This window comes from Halichoerus grypus, chromosome 9, assembly GCF_964656455.1.
Source record: "Halichoerus grypus chromosome 9, mHalGry1.hap1.1, whole genome shotgun sequence".
In the NCBI taxonomy this organism is placed as follows: Eukaryota; Metazoa; Chordata; class Mammalia; order Carnivora; family Phocidae; genus Halichoerus; species Halichoerus grypus.
In genome coordinates this window covers 3,191,480-3,212,404 of record NC_135720.1, presented here as the reverse complement: position 1 = coordinate 3,212,404, position 20,925 = coordinate 3,191,480, and the positions used below count along the sequence as shown (strand labels likewise).

The window sequence follows — 20,925 nt, the reverse complement described above, 5'->3', positions numbered from 1 at the left end:
AGCCCGAGCGTGGGGTTCCGGGCTGTTTCCAGGTCTTCTTCGCGCGCACCGCACCCCCCCCCCCCGCCCTGTGGGAACAGCCAGTGCATCGGGCGGGGCGCCCCGTCCAGGACAGCCCCGCGCCCTAGCTAGGGGGCTCTCCCGGAAGGACTCGGATTGTGCGCCCCGGCTACCCCGTTCCTGCCCGCGCCTGGCCGGGCTCGCTCGGGAGTCTGGAAGCGCGGGGCAAGCCGCTGGAGGGATCCCGGCCGGGGGCGGAGGAGCGCCGGGCCTCCGCCTTCCCGGAGCCAGCCCAGCGATAAAGGGGGACTCCTGCTGCCCCGCGGGCGGAGTGGGGATGCTTCCAGGGCTGATTTTCCGCCCCTCTCCAAATGGGTACTGAAGAGTCGGGAAGGCCGGCGCGCCTCCATACTGTCGGCATTTCTCAGTTTCTTTTGTTGTCTCAGATGCTTGGGATACCCAAGGGGATGACCCGAGGGGGGAGTTTTTCTTCTGGAAAGAGGCACCAAAAGGACCTCATTTGCCCCTGACACCCGGACCCTCCTGAGTCGCCCTCCATCCGGCTCTTCGGGGGCCATGGGATTTGGAGGGCTTGTGAGTGCGTCTTTCCTAAGAGAATAAAAGTGTCTCAGAGGTCATTTCTGGGCCTAAGACCGCCTGAGCTTCCTCCGCCCTTGGAATAAAGGGGGAAAGCTGGGTGTGAGGTGGGGGGGGAGGGGGGGGAAGGGGGGTCCCCGGTGGCGATTGAGGGTCTCTAAAACCAGGGTCCAAAGCTACGAGTCCAACACCCCCTGTCCTAAGACTCCAGCTGTCTCACGCTGACCGTTTTGGGGTCGTTTTCCCAAAATCCAAAAGAGCTCGCCAACGCCGGAGGACTTTCAGATCGTTCCAGAACCGTGGCTCTGATTTCAGTTGGCTCCCCTAACAGCAGTGGGCATGACCAAATAAGAACAAAACTCCATTGGAAAAGAATGTTAAATTTCAAACGTTTGCCATGACATTTTTCCCCTCCACGAAGGAAAGTCCCAAGTGTTCGAGAACAGCCCCCAGAAATTTAGCCCCACTTGCTGGCCGAGCTAGAGGCTGGGAGTAACTGACTGTGCGTCCCTCTGGGGCTCTGCAGGCCTTAACTACCTGTTCGTCCCCCCACCTTTCTGTGCCGCATTTTCTGGATCTTTGTTCCCTGGTTCTCAGGGCAAGCACCTGCACTCTCCAGCCTTTTCAATGAAGGCTGCGGTGCATGACAGTTTACGGCCAAAAACTTCCTCAGGCCCAGCTGTAAAGAATTCCCGGCTGGTAACAATGTGCCTCCTTGGGAGGGAGGCGGCGCTCCCAGCTCTTTCTCCCCCAAGGTCTGTCTCTGCCTGGGAAGCCAGCCATTCGAGTGAAATACCCAAAAGGGCCGATGGCTGGACCTCAGGATGCAGATGGTCACCCCCAAAATAACCTGGCAAACCCTTTACCAGATATCTCCCCCGCACACACACACGCACACACGCCCCTCAATTCCCAGAGAGGCAGTTTTCCCCAGGCCCAACCCTTCCCAAGCAACAAAACCGTCTGTCTTTTAGGAGCAGGCACCCATGATGCCCTAACAGGCTCAAGGCCAGGGGGCCAGGGGGCAGCACTGGGGGACCCTTCTTTGCTGGGAGAAACACTACATTTATTTTCTGATTCTATACTTCGCGCTCCGTGTAGAATATACTGTGTGTCACGCAGACACGTAGTGTGTGTGTGTGTGACCATAAAAACCTCAAGCCTGAATCACGGGCACATGCTGGCGGGTTTTCCTCGCCTTTGTTCGTTTTGTCCTTCTACCGAGCTCAGTCTCCCACCCCGGGAAGCCGAGCTGCCAAAGGCGTCGGCAAGTCCTAAAACGAAGACCATGAAGGAAGGGCGCTTCCTAGCAAGTCATTTCTGTCACCAGTTGGTCGGTTTGTCTCCCATTGAATGAAACCCAGTTCATTTTAGTATCGGTTTTAAAGCTGCGTCACGTAATTCTTTGGACTCTTCACCCTTAACATGTTTTCAAGGCCGTTGGGTTCCTTGGGGTGCCTCTGGTTTGCGGCAAACACACAGTCCTGCCTTCCCTGAGCTCCGGGGCCCTGCGCCAGGCCGTCAAGCAGGCGCCACACGGCCTCCTCCGCGGCGGGCACCCCTCAGCGGTGGGCACCCCTCAGCGGCGGGCACCCCCTCAGCAGCAGGCACCCCCTCAGCAGGGAGCACCCCCTCAGCAGCAGGTACCCCCTCAGAGGCGGGCACCCCTCAGCAGCGAGCACCCCCTCAGCGGTGGGCACCCCCTCAGCCGCGGCCCGCTGACTGTCAGCTGCAGAGAGCCCGGAAGCCGGGTCCCCCCTCACTAGATGCTCCGTGTGGCACGGGACGGCGCATGGTTTCCTGACAGTTGACACATGAAAAGCAAACAGACACGCGGGGCGAGAGGCTCACGCCTGGGCCGACCCGGGCCTTCCGACCCCGAACAGCGGCTGCCGGCCCTCCGGCGTCCAGGCGGCAGAGGCGAGCTCGGGGCGCGGCCGGGCTGTCCCCTGCTGGGGCGGGGAGCTGCAGCGTGTCCCGTGCGGACACCTCGTGTCGTCCAGCCCTGGGGCGCGGGCTTCTTCATGGTGTGGAAGTGGGGTCCCGTTTCCTGACCTCCCTTGAACGCAGCCGGAGCCCTTCCACGGTCCGGCCGGCCGTGGCCCGATTGCCGTGGGTGTCGCCGTCGTCGGGTCTTCCTCGGGGCTCCCTGCGGCCCCCCGGCCCCACGCCTGCTCCGTTCGCCTGCGTGCTCCCGCGGCTGTGGCCCCGGGCCTCTCTGCACACAGTAAGTGGCTTGTGACGTGTCCACCGGCCTCCGTGGCCCTTGATTCTACTGCGTGGGACAGAGAGCTCACCTCTGCGCGGCCCTCCCTCCCCCAGGTCCCCGGTCCTGGCCGCACTGGCCTCTGCGGGCCTCCCGCTCCTCGAGGCTCTGCTCCTGCTCCCCAGGGGCCACGGCTTTCGGGGCCTCACCGAGAAGGTCCAGCAGGCTTCTGGATTTATCGTCTGCTTCCAGTAGTTCCCTCTGCCCCGGGGCCGCTTCTCCTCGGATCCCTACAGATAATCCCATCACCCTCCGGCCTCGGCTCTTGGCCTCACGTGATCCCCTTACCCCGCTCACTTGCCCCGCACAGGGCGGCCCGTGGCCGGCTCTCCGTGGTCCCCGCTGCGGCGGACGCCGTCACGCCCCGAAGACAGGCGAGATGCAGGCTCCGACCACTCACCGCGACGCCAGGTCTCAGCCTGTGCTGGGGACTCGACGGGTCCCCGCTGGCAAAACTGAAATGCAGCCTGGAGGGTGTGTCCAGGAGGAGCAGGGGCCACTGTCCCCAGATCCACCTGGACACACGCTCGGGAGCATCGTCACGACGCAGGCCGCCCCGTCAGCCAACACTCACTAAAATGCACGAGCCTGGTCTTTCTTCAGGCGCACACGCGTGGGTGCAGTCAGTTGTCTCAGAGACGTTACGGGGGAGCCCCTGTGGACGCTGTGTATAAAATGAGGCCCAAAGAACGAACAGAAGTTAACTCTTCCAGAGGAAGCAGTGAGTGTGAAGGGGAAGGAGCCTCCCTCCAGGCTTAAAATTACCCCGCAAATCCTGACGGGAGACTCCACTTAATATCGAGGTGATGATTATACGCATAGCACCGTGGGACCGTCTCGCTCCTTTCTTTGTATCTTCTCTATACCTACACCTACATTTTGGAAAACCCCATTTTGGTACCAAATGACGTATGAGGTCTCAAATCTATTCCCTGGGAAGGACCCACGCCTGGCCAGCCCTGATTTCCATCATCGCTCGTCAGCAGGAAGGGCGGACCTTAGGGCCGAATCCTGCGGGGTTGTGATCGTTGCTCCGACGAGGGCTGGTGCAGCGGCCGGGGCTCAGAGCTCACAGACCTGACGTCTGTCTGAGGGAGCAGAGGCAGCCTGGGGGTGCGGGCCGGGGACAGGGCCGTTCCGGGCCCGGGAGCGGAGGGCAGACCGCGCTTTCTGTGGAAGAAGCCAGCGAGAAGCAGCAAGGCTGCACGTGGGATTTGAGGACATGTGGAGACACGGAGACCCGACAAGGCAGAGAGCATCGGGATAGAGATCCCGATCGAGAGATTCTGGGGCCAAGATGAGAACAGCAGCTAGGAGAGAGTGGCCTTTTCGTGACAGCAGAGATTCAAAGACAGAGTCCCCGATCTAGGAAGGCCAAGCCGGCAGGACATTCTGTGTTGAGACAGACGTGCTAAGTGTGAGATATGGGAAGTGAAAGGGGGCAGTGGGCCGGGAGGTAGGGGGGTGAGGCCCTGAGCAGACTGCTTGAAGGGGGTGGGCTTTCAGCATCTTCAAGGATAGTTGGGAAGATCCTGAGAAGGTCTGCAGGGTAGCCTGGAAACGAGTGGGGCACTTTCAGGGGGGTCCTATAGAAATTCCCATAAATACACAGATGAAGACAAAAAATGAACAACAAAGACTGAGACAGCGATCAAATTACAAGAATGGTTTGGGGGTGGCTAATCTGGGGGCAGGAGAGAGAAGACAAAGGCAGAGCCAGGCAGGCTGCAGCTGGGGCCGGGCGGGGCCCACTGGAGAGGACAGAGGACGGAAGTGCCCGAGGGGAGCCGGCCTGGCTCCCCCGTGTCTGGTTGGAAGGATGGGGAGGGAGGAGCTAAGATAGGAGCTCCCCACATATCAGGTACCAGACTGATGCTAAAAACAGGGCCACAGGAGGGCTGAGCAGGGCTGTGAGGAGAGATCCTCGAGCAGTGGTCCATTTGGAAGTGAGAATTGGCACGTTCTGCGTACAACCGAACTCACACAGCCGATGGGCTACTGCCAGCCCAAGCCCCGGCTCAACCGCGGGAGCTGAGGCCTCTTGCACACAAGGAATGGTCCACAGCACCCTCCGGACAGCAGCAGCCCTGCCGGGGCCGAGGGCCTGGCTCATATGCTCAGGCAGCTAAGGCCCGCAGACAGACAAACAACGGAGCGGCAGCTGGATTTCTGACTTCTCTTCTTCTAAACCCACCTAGTTTCCACTAGACCAGCTTCTGCACATGCGAGTGGGAACAAAGGCACCTTCCTCCCCTCGCCCACCACATGCGCTCAGCCAGGCCTAGAGGAGACCTGGTGTGTGTGTGTTTGGGGAAGGGAACAGGTTGGCTTAAATACTTTTGAAATCTGAAACAAACTTTAATCATATGAAGGATGACAATATGCTAGGAGGAAGGAAAATCTCATCCCTTAAACAATTCACCATCCAGTGAGAGAGGTTGGAAACTAGAGGGAAGAGCAAAAGCCGACTAGAGCTTACGGCTGAATACTTGCTCCTCATCACCCTTCCACAGAACCCTATGGAAGTCTGTGCTAATCTCCTCCCCCTCTGAAACTTTCCATAGTAAAGTAAATGTAGACCCGAGAGGTAGAGAAGTTCCCCAGGGTCACACAGCGAGAAAGCCAAGTGATGCGAGTGGACTACAGTGATTCCAAAACAGGAGTAGGAAAACTCAAGTCATGTTCCTTGGTCTTTTACTAACTCAGTCTATGCTTGTCCACTTGCTGCCCAGCTTCCCACCATCATCATTAACCCCAGAGGAAGGTTTTTGCAAACGCCATGCTACTATGAGACCTCCTTCACCGGGGCCTGGGAGGGGTTCGGGAGGTTGAAGGTCGTGAAGGAAGCTCGTATAGAGCTCTCTGCCAAGGTTTGAGTTCAGGCTATATGCTGTCATGGATTTCTCGCATCCCGGGCAAAACAAAATTGTGTTTAAACTTAAAAACCCAATTAAAACTTAAATATGTGGGAATCTTGTTATTTTTTTACAACAGGCAATAATGCGAGTCATCAGTTGGCTAGTTGGCCAGAGAATGGGATTAAAGATCAGGTAAATCGTGGCCTTCAAATGAGAAAATCATCTGACACCTGTAGCCTGTAGCCCGAGTTTCTGTCACCATTTATAACACAGATACGCTGGTTCCAAGGAAAGATCTGGGAAGGCTAATAAGATGCCGTTCTGAATCAGTGCCATTTTCAGTTGTACACTGAGGAGGCAAAGGTCCTCCTAAAATCGATGGGCTCGGTGCCCAATACAGGACCACAACTTGTTTCTTGAGTCTTTGGAAAACAAGCACTCCAATTAACAGACTAGCAGACTAGCAGAAGATTGAGATCTACAGGACTGCAACGTGCGGAGCAGTATCATTATAAAAAGTGTGCTTGCGGAAACACCTTCCATTACAAAAAATGTGACAAGCGTATCGAACCACTGATCAACTATTTGCCATAATCCTTGGCTTAAACTACTAGACCCAATCTGGCAAATTCTTTACGTGCCTTTGGCTTCCCTATCCATTTGGCCATGCACGAGCATCTTGCCCCTATAGTCTGTTCTCAACACAGTAGTCCAGATAAACCCCTCTCCCATGTCCCTCCCTAGCCCCAGGTACTTGTAGACAGCGGGGTTCCAGTGCTGGCACGCTGGGAAATGACTCTGTTACAGAGATAGCCTTCAAGTTCACGACCAGGAAGGCTGTTGCAGGAATCACAGAACAGAAGGACTCACAGACCAAATGAAGAGGCTCAAATCACAGGGTTCAACGAAATCAACTAGAGACACACCGTGAGAAACAAAGGAAAGGAAATGGGGCAGGTCAGCTCACTTGGGTGGAAGACCCTCACTACGTGGACCCAGGTATCTCGTGGCTCCATCACATTCCCGATGATGGTGTGGTGATGCGGACCAGCGCTGAGGCTGAGCAAACCAGCTCAGTAGATGCCTAGAGAGTAAATCCTATGGCGAACCTTCATGGATTCATGACCCAGCAGCAACAGGACACACTTGTGGGCAGTCTTGTTTCGTCTGACCCGTCACCCCATCTCCTCCACCTACAGCTCACTCTGAGGGCAATCCCAGATGTCAGGGCCTCATCCATAAAAGAAATACTGCAGTATGTATCCCTTAAAGAGAGGATTCTTTTTGGGTGAAGCTAACCATACTAATACCATTATCAAACCTAAAAAAGAATTCCTTAATATCATCAAAAATCTAGTCAGTGTTTAGGGCGCGTGGGTGGTGCAGTCAGTTAAGCGTCTGACTTTTGGTTTCAGCTCAGGTCATGATCTCAGGGTCCTGGGATAGAGTCCAGTGTTGGGCTCTGTGCTCAGCATGGAGTCTGCTTGAGATTCACTCTCTCCCCCTCTCTCCCAGCCCCTCCTGCTTGTTCTCTCTCTCTCTCTAAAATAAATAAATAAATCTTTTTAAAAAAATCTAGTCAGTGTTCAAATTTCCCTGTTGGTCTCATGAGTTCATGAGGAAATTCTTATACGTATCTTTTAATGCTCTGGTGCAAGAATTTCCATAGCTGGGTTATAAGCCTAGAAAGGGAATTTCTGGGTAATGTCTTCCTTCAGTATTTCCAGAAGATCTGAATTGTTTTCCAAAGAGGTTACACCAATTGTATATGCCACCTGCAGTGAGTGAGTTTCCACTCGCTTTGCAGCTTGCCCAACAATGGATATCATCAGATTTTATCATTTTTCCTGTTAGGTTTAAAAAGAATGTTATGGTTTCAAATTGCATTTTCCTGATTACTAAGGATTTTGAGTATCCTGTTGAATCTTCTTTTTTATATTCAATTACAGGAGTTCTTTTTAAATGTCGGTACCAATCATTTGTCGATGTTATGAACAGCAAACATTCTCCCACTCTGTGACTAGACTATTCCCGTCCTTGATGATGTCTTTTTGTGAAAAGAAAATCTCCATTTCAACATGGTCAAATTTATCACCCTGTTCTTTCCATTTTACTGTCTTTGTGCCTTTGTTTAAGAGAGCCACTCCTATCCCCAAGATAGCCTCCTATATTCTTAAAGTTTCATAGTCCTGTCGTTTTACGTTTAGGACTTTAATCCACATAGAATTGACTTCTGTGCATGAGATGAGGCAGAGATCCAGTCTCAATGGGGAAAACCAATCGTCCAAGCACCGTTTGCTAAATCATCCACTGTCTCACCAAAGATCAGCAACAAATCTGCTATGCAGCTTCCATTATGCATCTGATTTTGGAGTCTGATTTTTTATGCTAGGCTCTCCCTATTCTAATTCACGGATGCTTTTATCCACCCTTGAACCAAAAAAGTGCCATTTAAATTGCTATAGTAAATCAGGGTCTGAGATCTTGTAGAACAAGCCCCACCTTACCACCTTCTGTTCCCAGTGTGTCCTACCTGTTCCAGCCAGTAGCTCCTCTATGATAACTGCAGAATTAGTTTGTCAAATTCCATGAAAAATTACTGAAATTGCATTAAATCTAAAAATCAGATTGAGGAGAACTCACACCATTTAAATATGTGGTATTTCTATTCAAGAGCACAGGTCTTTTTTAATGTCTCTCGATGTTTTATGATTTTTTTTCATAAAGGGCTTACACATTTTTTTCCAAATTAACTCATAGATAATTTTGATTGTTACCATAAATGTAATCTTTAAAAAACTATTTTATAAAATTTTTATAATTTTTATGTAGACACTTATCCCATTATAAAATTTCATATAAATCTCATACAGAATCTCATTATAAAGCAAACACTTAGTAACCACCACCCAGGTCAAGAAATAGCCCATTTCCAGCATCCAAGTTCCCTTCCCCATCAAGAGCCCCTCTCTCCCTTTTAAAGTTAACCATTTTCCAGAAACGTATGGTACCTTCTTGCCTTGTTATGTTCTTTGGGATTTTTCTATTACAAAAAGTAGTTTTGTATCTTTTGTAAATGTTGTAGCTTCTTTTTTCTTTTTCTTGCTTATAATACTGGCCAAACTTCCAGAAGAGTCTTGAATAGAAATGAAAAGAACAGGCATCCTTCAATTGCTCCCAACTTCAGAAAGGTTTCTATATTTCACCATTAAGTACATTTTTTTACAAATACATTTTTAGGTACACTAACAAATTGAGTAATTTCCTTTTTACTCATCAATTGCAATAATTTTTATTAGAGCAGAAGTTATTGAAATGAACTCTATATTACTGGGGTTAACTTGTTAAGATTTTGCTTAGGACTTTTACAGCTACATTCTTGAATGAGAACAGCCTTCTAGGTTATGCTGGGTTCACAAAAAGAGTTGAGAGATGTGCCTTCCTTTCTCATTTTCTGGAGAGCTCACATATGAATGGTGACATTATTCCTTACTTAAGTATTTGGAGAATGCACCAGGGAAATCATAGGGGCCTAGAGTTTTCTCATTTTCTTTGTTAGAAGGTTTTGGAAATTATGTATTCAATAACTAGGACTATTTAAATTTTCTATTTCTTCTCACTAAAATAATTTACAAGAATTTATTCAATGTTACTATTGAGATGTCATCTGTTTTTCTAATTGTTATTCCTTTGTAATGATCCGTATTTTCTCCCTGGCTTCTTTAAAGAACTTCATTTTACATTCGCTGTTCTTTTTATGTATTGTTCTTATGATTCCTTGGGATCCCTAAATCTAAGGATTGGTTTCTTTCATCTACTCTGGAATTTTAAAATTTCTTCATTGATATATGCTTCTTCCCCATTCTCTCAATTATTCCTACTGGAGCTATAATTAAACGTATGTTGGATTTTCTTACTAGAGCTTCTGCTTCCTTTGACCTCTCTGTTATATATTCCATTGCTTTGTTTCTCTGTGCTGTATTTTGGATAATCCGTCTTGATCTATATAGTTCACTATCTTCAGGCATGTCGAACCTATTCTTTAACCCCTTCATTATTTTTATATTTATTAATTTTCCACTCTAAAGGCTCTATTTCATTCTTTTTCAAACACTTTTGATTTATTTTAAGAGTCTCCTAATGCTTACTCATAATTTAAAAATTCCTTCTAAAATTTAAACATATAAATCATACTTAGGTATTTTCTTCATCTTTTCATTTCTGTTATCTCGACCCTCTGTGAGTCATATTCTGCTGACTCTTTTTTCTATTTGTTCTCATTCATGGTTCTGGGTTTCTGTATGAACAATGTCACATTTATAATGAATATATGATTTAGTTGATGATGCTATTGTTGCCTATCATAACTTTGAATTAAAGAAACAAATCTACCATTTAATTGTTTGAGAATTTCAACATTTCTTCATCCTTTCCATCATGGCAAGATGCTAGTCTCATTCCTGGTCCACATAGTTGGTCCAATATCGTCTTGCTGTCCTGGCCTCCTGGAATGAAGGAAAGGGAAAACTATATATAAACTCCAAAAGCCAAGTGTACCTACTGCCTCTTAGAACCCTAATTCTTGGCCATTTTTCTTATTCACCAAGGAGTTAAGAAACAATTTACCACCACCACCACGCCACTCCTGCTATGATCCTGGGACTCTCCTCTCTTCAGGCTGCTGACCCATCTAATTCTCAGCACCAAAATCCCTGTGACTTTTGCCCCTACTCCACCCAGGGCAGGTGTTCACTCTCTTGCCTCTGGGCATTGCCCAGAGCTGCTCAGACTCAGAAATCCTGCTCAGCATCCTGCTTTGACCACAACCTCCCATCCTCCAACATCTCCTTTTTTCCTTCCCACTCTTAACTTTCCTTTGCTTTCCTGGGGCTCTATGTCATCTAACCCCCTGGGCAGAGAAAAGACAGGAGCCAACCACAACGTGGTGAGTTTGAATCGCTTGTTCCAGAGTCAGAGGTACTGTGGTCATCCTGGGAGGAGCAGGCTCACCCCTTTTGTGTTCTGGAAGCTTAATCCTAAAGGAAACGAGAAAGAGACAGAGAGACTTGAAAGCTATATTTAAATTATTTTTGTCTCCACGCAAATCTAAAAATGGTATTAATGCCAATGCACATTATTTTCTGCAAATATAAGATCTTTTCCACTTCATTGAACTTCATAACATCAAACATTTTTGGATCAAAGACCCCCTTTAAAACCTTAATTAAAAAAAAAAACACTATGAATCCTTTCTCCAAGAAAAATCATAGGTACATAATCATATACAATATATTTTAAGCATTTTAACCACCACCCCCAAGTTTATAAATCTTACGTTAAACACTACAACCTACTAACACTTGCCAATAGATTTCCCCATTCAGTGGCTCTCTGAGGACTGTTTCACTTGTAAATTTTTTATTGTGTGTATGTTCACACTTGTCAATATCTATGCCTCTTTTTTTGATCATATGAATCCATAAGGCTATTATATCTCAGATTGGAAATTACGATCACTGGGGAAATCATGGAAACATTCTTCAAAATTTTGGAAATAAAGCATATAAATTTTGTATCAGCATTTTATACTCAACAATTCTGCTTCGGAAAATGTTTTGAGAGCCACAGATATTGGCTAAATAAAACTGTATCTGCTTCTAACAAAACACACTAATATTCACCAAAACCAATTACCAGAGAAATGAAAACAAATCACTATTAACAAGAGTGTGGGTGCGTGCATGTGCTCGTGTGTGTGTGCAGAAAAAAAAATCTCTGTTGCAACTTGCATGAAAATCCAAACGACAAAATGGCTCAAGAGCGTACACCTGCTCTATGTGTTGGCCTGAAGGTAACATCCGTAAAGCATCTATAATTTAGTAGAATTTGAGGACAACCCAGGAAACAGAGATCAGAGGACAACGGGTGTGAGATGATCCTGTCCTGTCTTCAGTTATGGGTTTATACCTGGGTGCCCAGAAGAACGCCATCTGTGACAGAGTCAACTGGAATTAAGAGGAACGCCCAACTCCTTACCAGCCATCGGCCAGCAATGAGTGTGTGCCAGATTTCTCAGGCTTTCTAAAAACCACCTGCCTCTGGGCTAAGCTTCATCTTTATGGTGAAAGAGTATGATGGTTACACTTTAAAGTGCAAGGTGCATTATTTATTAAAATAGTAACTTTGTAAGGACTCCGAAAAAAAAAAGTGGATGTTGACAAGATTGCAAGGTAGTGAGAGACTGCCTCCAGGTGCCTCGTCCTGAAGGCTTTCCCATGCCACATCAGAATGATACCACTAAAAACACCTGCCCCACAAACACCACTGAACCTAACCAGAGGCCGGGCTGCAACTGTGTTTCTCCCTGGTAAGAGGCAGGCTGGCCGATGCTGCTTCTGCTGGCAGACCTGGTCAATGGGAACGGATGTAGGGTGCCAGGCAAAGGAGCACGTACTCCACCACATACTGGATGCTCTCTACGACGGCTCCCTGCATTACCTGGGGATGTGGAGCTCGGCTTGTACAAAGAGCTCAGCGTCAGAGAGCTGGTGGCACGTGCTAGGTGGACGTAAAGCACCTTATCGACCTTACTCAGCTGAGTCCTCACAACCCTACAGTAGGTTCCCCTATAACCACTGTACAAAACGACACAAGGAGGAAAGCAAGGCCAGGCTGACAAAGGTGGACGGGGCAGACAGCAGTCAAATCAGCACCGGGAATGCCCATGATGCCATCCTGCCTCGGAGCGAGAAGGGCGGTGGGCACTACATAGACACAGACAGAAAACTGAACCAGAAGGAGCTCATTCATTCTTTCAAGAAAAATTAACTGAGCTCCTGCTGTTTGCCAGTGAGTGAACCAGGAGCGGGGGGCACTGTGGTGAGCAAGACAGCCGGTGTGTGCCCCCCTCCCCCCGTCACTGGGTTTCCAACTGGGCGGGGGCATTTGGGGAGGGGTAGACAGACAAGCAAAGAGCCCATCTGTGGCCGGAGGGCGGACATCGCTCGGTGGGAGGGACAGCACAGCACCCAGCCTCGGACGGGGCCCCGCTGCAAGGCTTCCCGGGAAAGTGGGCTCAGGCTGACATCTAGCGTGGGAGCCTGCCACACTCGATCTGGCACTCCTAGCTCTCAATTCCTTTTACCCTGTCACTGTCCAATTCTCAAAATCTGCAGCTTGGGATTTTTGCAATATTTATCCTTTCTGGCATTTTTCTAGACCATTCACATGCCACACTGGGCTGCTCGGTGTCCTCTGGTTTTCTGATTGGGATCTTCTGTTTTACCAGCTGGGCTGTCGCCTTTCAGGAAGCAGAGGGTGGGCAGTGCTGTGGGCGGTGGGCCGTGCTGTCCAGGTGGCCCCACGTCCCCTGTCCTCCTGACCCTGGGCCCTGGCCACACTCCACGTAGCCCGTGTCCACTTGGGATCAGGTAATTCAGCTTTGGGAAGCAAACGTGACCTTCAGCTTTTGTTGTTGCCATCTTCATTAACGTCAGAATATGAGCAATAACTTTTAAAACAGAACTTTGTAAAGTTGGACTAGAAGGATCATTAAGAGGTTTATTTATTCATATTTTAATTTTTTTCATTGCATACTACTTGATATTTTAGGAGAGAGTTCCTTATTGCCAAGAAATACCATTACGTCCCCCATCATACTCCGGGAGCTCATCTTGCTGATCGCCCACCCGAGTAGCGGCCTCGCTGGGCAGCGCCCTGGCGGTGGAGGGACGGGGCAGAGAAACCAGAGAGCGGAAAGGCCAGCGTTGCTTTGGCTGTGCTTTGTTTTTAAGTCAGACTCAAGGTTATATTTTTATCCCTGTAAAACTAAAACTGACCTCTCTGTTCTCTGGCCACCACATCAAGATCCAGAATGGAAATGCAGTTGGGTACAAATGGCATGCTTCTTCATCCCACACTCTAGGTGGTGGCCGCTGCTTACAGGCAGCCCTCCTGCATGCATCAGAGCTGTCATTGGAGAGTCTGCTAACACGCAGCAGGGAGGCTTCCCGGTGCTGGCCCCTCGCCCATGGCCCCCCTGGACCTGAGACAGAGCCTCACTGTGCGGCGTCAGCCCAAGACAACACTGACCAGCTCTCCAGCTCTGCCCTCTGGGTCCACATCTGCAAACCAGCCGTTCCTCTCCAGCAGTCTGCTCAGGGTCGCACCAAGCAGAGAAAAGCAAACACAGAAGCAAGCTGTCAAGCTCAGCACTCCTTGAACACACAGTGCTGTTGTCAGAATGTCCCCAATATTTTCTCTTGCCGGAGTCTTTGGCTCATATTCATCTTGAACAAAGGTAAACGGTGGGTGAAGAAGGTCTTCCGGATCCCATGCAACATGCTTTCGTGTTCGGAAGAATTACACAGATTATACGGATTTTCAGTATGAACCCCACCCATTATTATAGCCCATGAAATTGCATTTTCCTTGCACTCCTTCAGAGAATTAAAAAGAAAGTCTGGCAATAAAATGGGCCTCAGTCTGGGAAGTTTGGGGCCAAAGAAGAGCTGATGGTTGGAGGGATGGCTCCCGGAGCGGGGCTTGTTTCTGCTAGGCCGTTTGTGGGTGTGGACACGACAGCCTCATAGCTCTGAGCCTGTTTTCTGATCTGTGATGAGAACTCGGATCAGCCAGAGGGATGTCAGGGGGATGAAGTGACACAGGTGCTCAGGGAAGCTTGCACGGGCCCTCACTAGCTGCCACTTGGCTCTCAGTGCTAGTGAGCAATGAACATGTGTCCCCGTGCTGTCCCCTCCCCCGCCTGCATCCCAGGCTACCCTGTGACTTTGGGGACAGAGGAGGGAAAGCTGTCTCGTAAGGAATTCCCTTCAGGCCTCCATCAGCCCTGGAGGCTGAGGACCTGTGGCCTCCCCTGGGCTCTGTCCCAGGTCAAACGACAGACCCCACAGTGACCGCCGCAAGGACGTCTCCCTCCCCATAACACCATGGTGACCACTGCAGACCCCACTGGTTCTCACAACAGCTCGGTGAGAACATGGAGTAATGATGGCCGTCGCTGCAGTATGTTCGAGGACGTAGACTCTAGAGCCAACAAGAGAACTGCTCAGTGTCACCGGCTACTAAGGGTGGCCTTGGGCCAGGCCCCAGGGGACTTCTTCCTTCCTTCCCCGTTGCTTCTCCCAGTGAGGCTCGTGAAGCAGGGTCCAGGGTGAGCCCCCCTGGACAAGCCCACAGCAAGGCCCTGGGCACTCTGAGCGGGGGGGGGGGGGGGCGGGGGGCAGCAGGCCGAGGGGAAGCAAGAGCCGCTGCCCCCGCACAGGTGCCCCTTCACGCTGGGATGAGGCAGGTGCCTAAAGGCCCGGCCTGCCATTTGTCTCTGTACACATGATACAGCAAACACCAAGGTAGAAACAAACACAGCCTTTTATCAGCTCCTGGGGAACAGCTGTTGACAAATTGCTTTTCTTGGGAAAGGACTCAGGCCCACGGGTGGGTACACAAGAATTAGAAGATGCGGTGCCGGCTTTTGAGGCACCAGGAGCTCAAACAGCTAAAGAATGTACTTGCGGATGGGCAAGTTCAGCCCCAACTGAGGCAGGAGCTCATGAAAGAGGTAGATACATCCTGGAATGCCTCCTGGAGGAGGTGATGGGTCAGCTACCAAGAGGGAAGAGCTCAACGGAGTGCGTGGAACCCAGTCTCCAAGGACAGACTTTGCCTGCCATCTAAACAGGACTGGAGTGGAGAAAGGAAGCTAGCAAATATGTTAGCCGGAAGAGTCCACAAAACGTGGTCTGGTGTGCGCACATGCCGTCCGAAGGCACGTTAGTGCTGAGCCTGGTTCACCAGGTTCACCTCTGCTGGGCAGAGCTGGCCAGGCTGCTGCCCCTGTCTCTGCAGCCCCTCCCTGGCTGGAACCTGAGCCCACCACCCGAGGGCGGGGTCCTGGGGCACCCCTGCCTGGGGCCTCGGGGTGTTTACCGATGCCTTGGGTCAATGCTCAGGGAGGAGATTGGGCCAACCCCGTCACCCTCCATTTGGCCGGGGAGCTGACGCCCTGCAGCGCTGAGATGCACCCCACACGTTCGAGGCCTCTGCCCAAGCATCAGTGCAAAAACCAACACACCGGGTGAAACTTTGCTCCCAGCTTGGCAGCAAATGCGTCAATTTGCGAAGGCATTCTTTTTTTCCAAGTGGGTTTTCCCTAGTCACTGCGTTGCAAAGAGTCCAGAGTCTTCGCCCAAGGCTGCGTGCACACACAGAGACACACACGAGATAAGCAAATGTAATGCAGACCAAATGCAGAAAAGCAAAGCAAACAGGATTTTGGAAAACTTGGTCTTCCATCTATTTAAACTCAAAATTTTGCAGTTTTCTTAGGTACAAAAGTGAATCGGATGTCTCCTAAGCGAGTAAATTACATGTTATAAAGTGCCCCAAGGAACTCGGGGACCTCAACGTCACTGATGTTTTGGACATGACCCTTGGCTTGGCCACATCCAGGGGCAGGAAGCAGGGGTCAGCCCACAGAAAAGGAGCTGACCCCCGTCTGCGTGTTTCTGTGATTACTTGGATCGGTTTAATCCAAACAAAGAGAATATTTTGAAGACGTTCGGCCAATTTTTGATGGGAAGGACAGCCGGCCGAGGGAGGTCACCGGAGCTCACGGAGCTGCCACAGGCGGGATCAGAAGCTGACATGGGGAATCTTCGGGACAGGAGCCACATTTGCATTTCCGAGGCCAGACCACACTTTTCCTATATATTGCCATTTCCCCGACTGTTTGAACTGATTAAAGGAGCACAGAAAATTACTTACGCCCCTAAATTGCAACAACAAAGGCTGGGTTTCTCTCTTCAATCAAAACAGCATGGCTGGCTGATTCAAATGCTAATAGCCGGGCCTGAATTGGCCACTAAAAGGGAGACACTCTTCCCTGCAAATGACCAGAAAGTCACTCCTTTGCTGCAAGAATCTGCAGGATTCTTCCAGTTGGACGTTCTGTGAAATCGCCCCACGGGAAGCATCACGTGGTGGTCTGGGGTGCAGCACGCTCCGTGCGTGGGGTTCTGCAGGAGAGAGGAGAGCCTTCACTTCGAGAGAGCCTCTGACTCAAAGAACAGGCTCTCTTCTGTGACCCCCTCTCCCGGTTACGTGTCCCGGAAGACATCCACACGCACCTGGCAAAGCCCCCAGTTTGAGAGTTGGTTGCCACCATCTTAATTCCCCCTAATTCCGAAGTGCCTTGCTTCCTTGGGCTCTAAAGAGAGGAAGCAGCTTCTCCTTCTCCGCTCCCTGCCGCCACGCTCTTCGGTCCTCCCACCAGGCTCTGCTTGCTCGGGGAGCTGGACAGCCAGACAGACTTCGGGCCGGAAGATCCAAGTTCACGTCCTACCTCTCAGGTGTGACGCTGGAGCTCTGTGTCTGTGTACGCCGTGTACCTGTTCAGTCCCAAGGGAATAGGGAGACGGAGGCCTACCTCCTCCCACAGGCGAGTAAAAATACCCACGATGCTCCCCATGGGATGTAGGGTCAGCAGATCACAGGCCACGGTACCTCCAGCACTAAAGCGGACCCGGACCAGGCGGGCTACGTTTGGAGCCTGAGCCCCAGTCTCTGTGACAGCACCCACCTGTAACAGTGGACGCGGGGCTGAGCGCAGGGCATCTGCTCCGTGCCTGGGAAAGCCCTCAGTGTTGGAACACAGAGCCCGGGGAGGTGCCGAATCGGGGCAGATGATGTAGAGGTTTTAAAGACTTCTCTCTTCGGTCTCTCTTTTGCCATTCTTACAGTATTTTTTTAAATATTTGGTTTCGTGTTTGCCTGATCCACCCATCATGCGATTGCTCACGTTCTGACTTCGCACCTATCCGGTGTCTAGTGTGGGGCACGTCGCTCACCCAGCCACGCGCTCTCGTGTCCCCTTGGTGCGTGGGTGAGGTTAGCTCCGCTCTGCTGACGTACTCGGGCTTGGCAGGAGCAACACGGATTTTAAGTTTGTGTGAATAAGACGTTTTAACAAGTTCCAGTCCCAAGGGAATTATTACATAACCCTCAAAGATAATGATCCCTCTCCTCCATGGCTACTCCCTACAGTCCCTGACAATCTCAAAGGACAGGAGTTACTGTGGTTTACTGTGTAGATCTACACTATGTCGGTTTCTTTCTTACTGATTAGCCTTTATGATGCTTCTTTTACTGGGAAATCATCTGCAACACATTGGAGAGTGACAGTTCTTTCGTGGACCTGTGAAAAGGCTGTGAACACAAGTGTGGAAAGACATATTTAAAATAGGCATCCCCAGGGGTGCCTGGGTGGCTCAGTGGGTTAAGCGTCTGCCTTCAGCTCAGGTCATGATCCTGGAGTCCTGGGAGCCCTGGGACCGAGCCCAGCATCAGGCTCCCTCCTCTGCGGAGGGCCTGCTTCTCCCTCTGCCCCTCCCCCCACCCGTGCTCAATCTCTCAAATAAATAAATAAAATCTTAAAAAAAATTGGCATCCCCATGTGTTTTAGAAAGGAGCTCACCTCCTGGAGAAGTCCATGTTAGTAAGGGAAGCAGAATACATCTGATGCAAGCGGCGAAGGTATGCTTTACTTCGGGGATCCTTCTCATCTGGTTTACAAATAATCTTGTTCTGAAAGAAATGTTTTACTTGTATTTTACGTTCATGTCCTACCTCCAGAGCTAAAACGCAAGACTGTCAAGGATGGGTACCCATCCCTCTTTACACCCTTAGGGCACAGTACTATGACACATGGTAGTGGAGCCTTGTACTGTTCCTTCAGACGAGCAAATCTAGCACTTATTCAACTGAGTTTACACTTCTTATGCTTCAGATGCGTGTCAAAATATTCTGGGCATACTATAAATACTTAGACTCCTCGGCCTTGGTCGTCCAGGATAAATTAGTTGATAAGAGACCGAAAATGTCTCTGAAAAGCAGTAGCATCTGACAGAGAGCTAGGTTCCCCGGGCTCAAAATGGTTAAAAAATATAGATAGATAGATAGATAGATAGATAGATAGATAGATAGATAGATAGATAGATGATAGATAGATAGTATTAAATGTAACATAATTAAGGGTGTTATCAAGTACAGTATTTGAGATAATATTTTAAAAGTCCAAAAACAGTCACATAAATTACAGCACTCTAAATTTAGAAAATAAGGAGAACTTATTTTTTTGAAGATGATGGAAGTAGCTGGAAAGTCAAAGTAAAACCCAATTGAATCCCAATGGAAAGAATATTAGGTTTGAGATAATTTCAAAGAGAGGGAAAAACAAAAAACAAGAAACAAGTAGGAATTATAAGGATGGGTGTGGAAGGATGCATAGCGGGGACATTTTCAGGCCCCTGAGGTCTTCGTGAGGAAATTATTACGCGGGAATAAGAACACATCCTCAGTGAGTGCTCCAAAGGAGAAGAGCCAGCCATGATCATGACCCATCCTTGAACTTCACGTCGGCCAGACAGAACCGAGCATCAGTAGTCACAGCACGCTGATCAATTCAGGATTTCCCAGACTTGTCTGATGATTGGAATCCCAGGAATTATCTGAGGAGCTTGACCAACCCAGACCAGCTAAATCCGCATCTTCGGAGAAAGGCCTGGAAGTGCAAGTTTTTACCAAGAGCCCCAGGGGACTGCTGTGATCCGGCACATTTGGGGATCGCTCCTAGAGCGGAGCACAGCTCAGGAAGAGAAACTGGTAGTCAAGAGGCTGGTCTTCTCGAACAGCCCCAAACATATGCAAAGAACTTACCACTGTATTCTTCACCTAAAGAGTCAGATGTAAAGCTGGACTATATTAGTAATAGGACAAGATTTGTTTTATAGCTGGCATTTATGAATATGCTCATGTTAAAGAAAGCATCTGTCCGAATCCTTATTTGAGAAAGAAAGAGAGAGCACAAGTGGGGTAAGGAGCAGAGGGAGAGGGAAAAGCAGACTCCCTGATGAGCAGGGAGCCCAGTGTAGGACTCGATCCCAGGACCCTGAGATCATGACCTGAGCTGAAAGCACACTCTTAACTGACTGAGCTACCCAGGCGCCCCTACTGAAAGAATCTTTTCATTTTTTCTACCTCACTATCAATTCTCCTAGATTCCACTGTGAACCTCCCACCTTGGGGCTTCTCTCAGGTAAGACAGCCCGACTTAACCCGGGAGGCAGGCAGAGAGAGGTGGGAGAGGCAGGGAGAGGGGTCAGGGAGGCCCAGGCAGCTCACCTTGTCCTGGCCTCGGGCTCCCCTCTCCGTGGCGTCTTGCTGCTCCCACGTTCCCCTCCATTCGGTGAGCCGAGGAAGAAGACCCTGAGAGGAGAACGTGACACGGGGTTTTGCAAACACCCCTCGGTGCTGCAGTTTATTGACACTCTCAGCCTCATGGTAACACTCCACCTCCACCATAACTTAAAAAGTGGGAAACCTGCCCCGTTGTTTGCACCCAGACAGGGACAGGGTCCCCACTATGATCTCAGGCTAAGATCCCCAGCACAGTACGGTGTTGCCCACACCCAAACCTCATCCCTGACGTTAGGGTGCATACAGGTCGCACCCCGCTGTTTAGGATCTCTGGTTGGGTGCCGGCGGCTGTGTTTGCGTGGGGCTGCTCTGTGCCTTACGCACTACGCCACCTGAGGCGTGTGTGTCTCCCTCTCCGGTTAAGTGTAAACGGAATGTATCAGATATAGAACAACACGGAGCATTTTCCCCACGCTTGCTTCTGTTCCCCTCCTTGCTGGATTCAGATTTGTCTATCTATTCTTTTCTCTCGAATCATCTCCGGAGGAAAACCAGGCAAAATCCATGCAGGGGTTCCACTTCTTCCACAGACTTCTTCTGGGCCTTGCAGGCAACTGCGCAGGGGCGTGGAGGCGTGTGGATCCGGAACTCGGTCTTTCCGGGTTGACATTCAGCTCTGGCCCTTCTGTCTTGTCACTCTGGGTGATGACCTAATTCAGCGCCCCATTTGTCTCATCGACCTGGTAAAGGCAGGCCATGGCTCCTAACTAAACGTCAAGAAATATAGAACCCTGGCACATAGTGACATTTAATCACACTGGCTGATAAGGATAATCAGCCATTTCTGCCTTTCAGCTCCCATGGGACCCTTTTCCGGAAAGCTGACAGTCTGATCTGGCCCCTTCTTGCCCCCAGGACCCCTCCTCCAGCTTCCCATGACCACACATCACCCCACCCTATTTCTGTTCTCCGCACACACCAGGCTTGGCCCGT

The 20,925-nt window shown here is 50.1% G+C and overlaps 1 long non-coding RNA gene across 1 annotated transcript; it reads right to left on the bottom strand.

The window, feature by feature from the left end:
• Positions 1-9,407: 9,407 nt before the first annotated feature.
• Positions 9,408-20,002, bottom strand: LOC118555042 (uncharacterized). Its single transcript, XR_013440882.1, has 4 exons — positions 19,918-20,002; positions 18,212-18,321; positions 10,658-10,757; positions 9,408-10,226 (listed from the first exon to the last, which is right to left on the bottom strand). It is a non-coding gene; the product is annotated as an uncharacterized LOC118555042 (long non-coding RNA).
• Between the last annotated feature and the right edge of the window lie 923 nt (positions 20,003-20,925).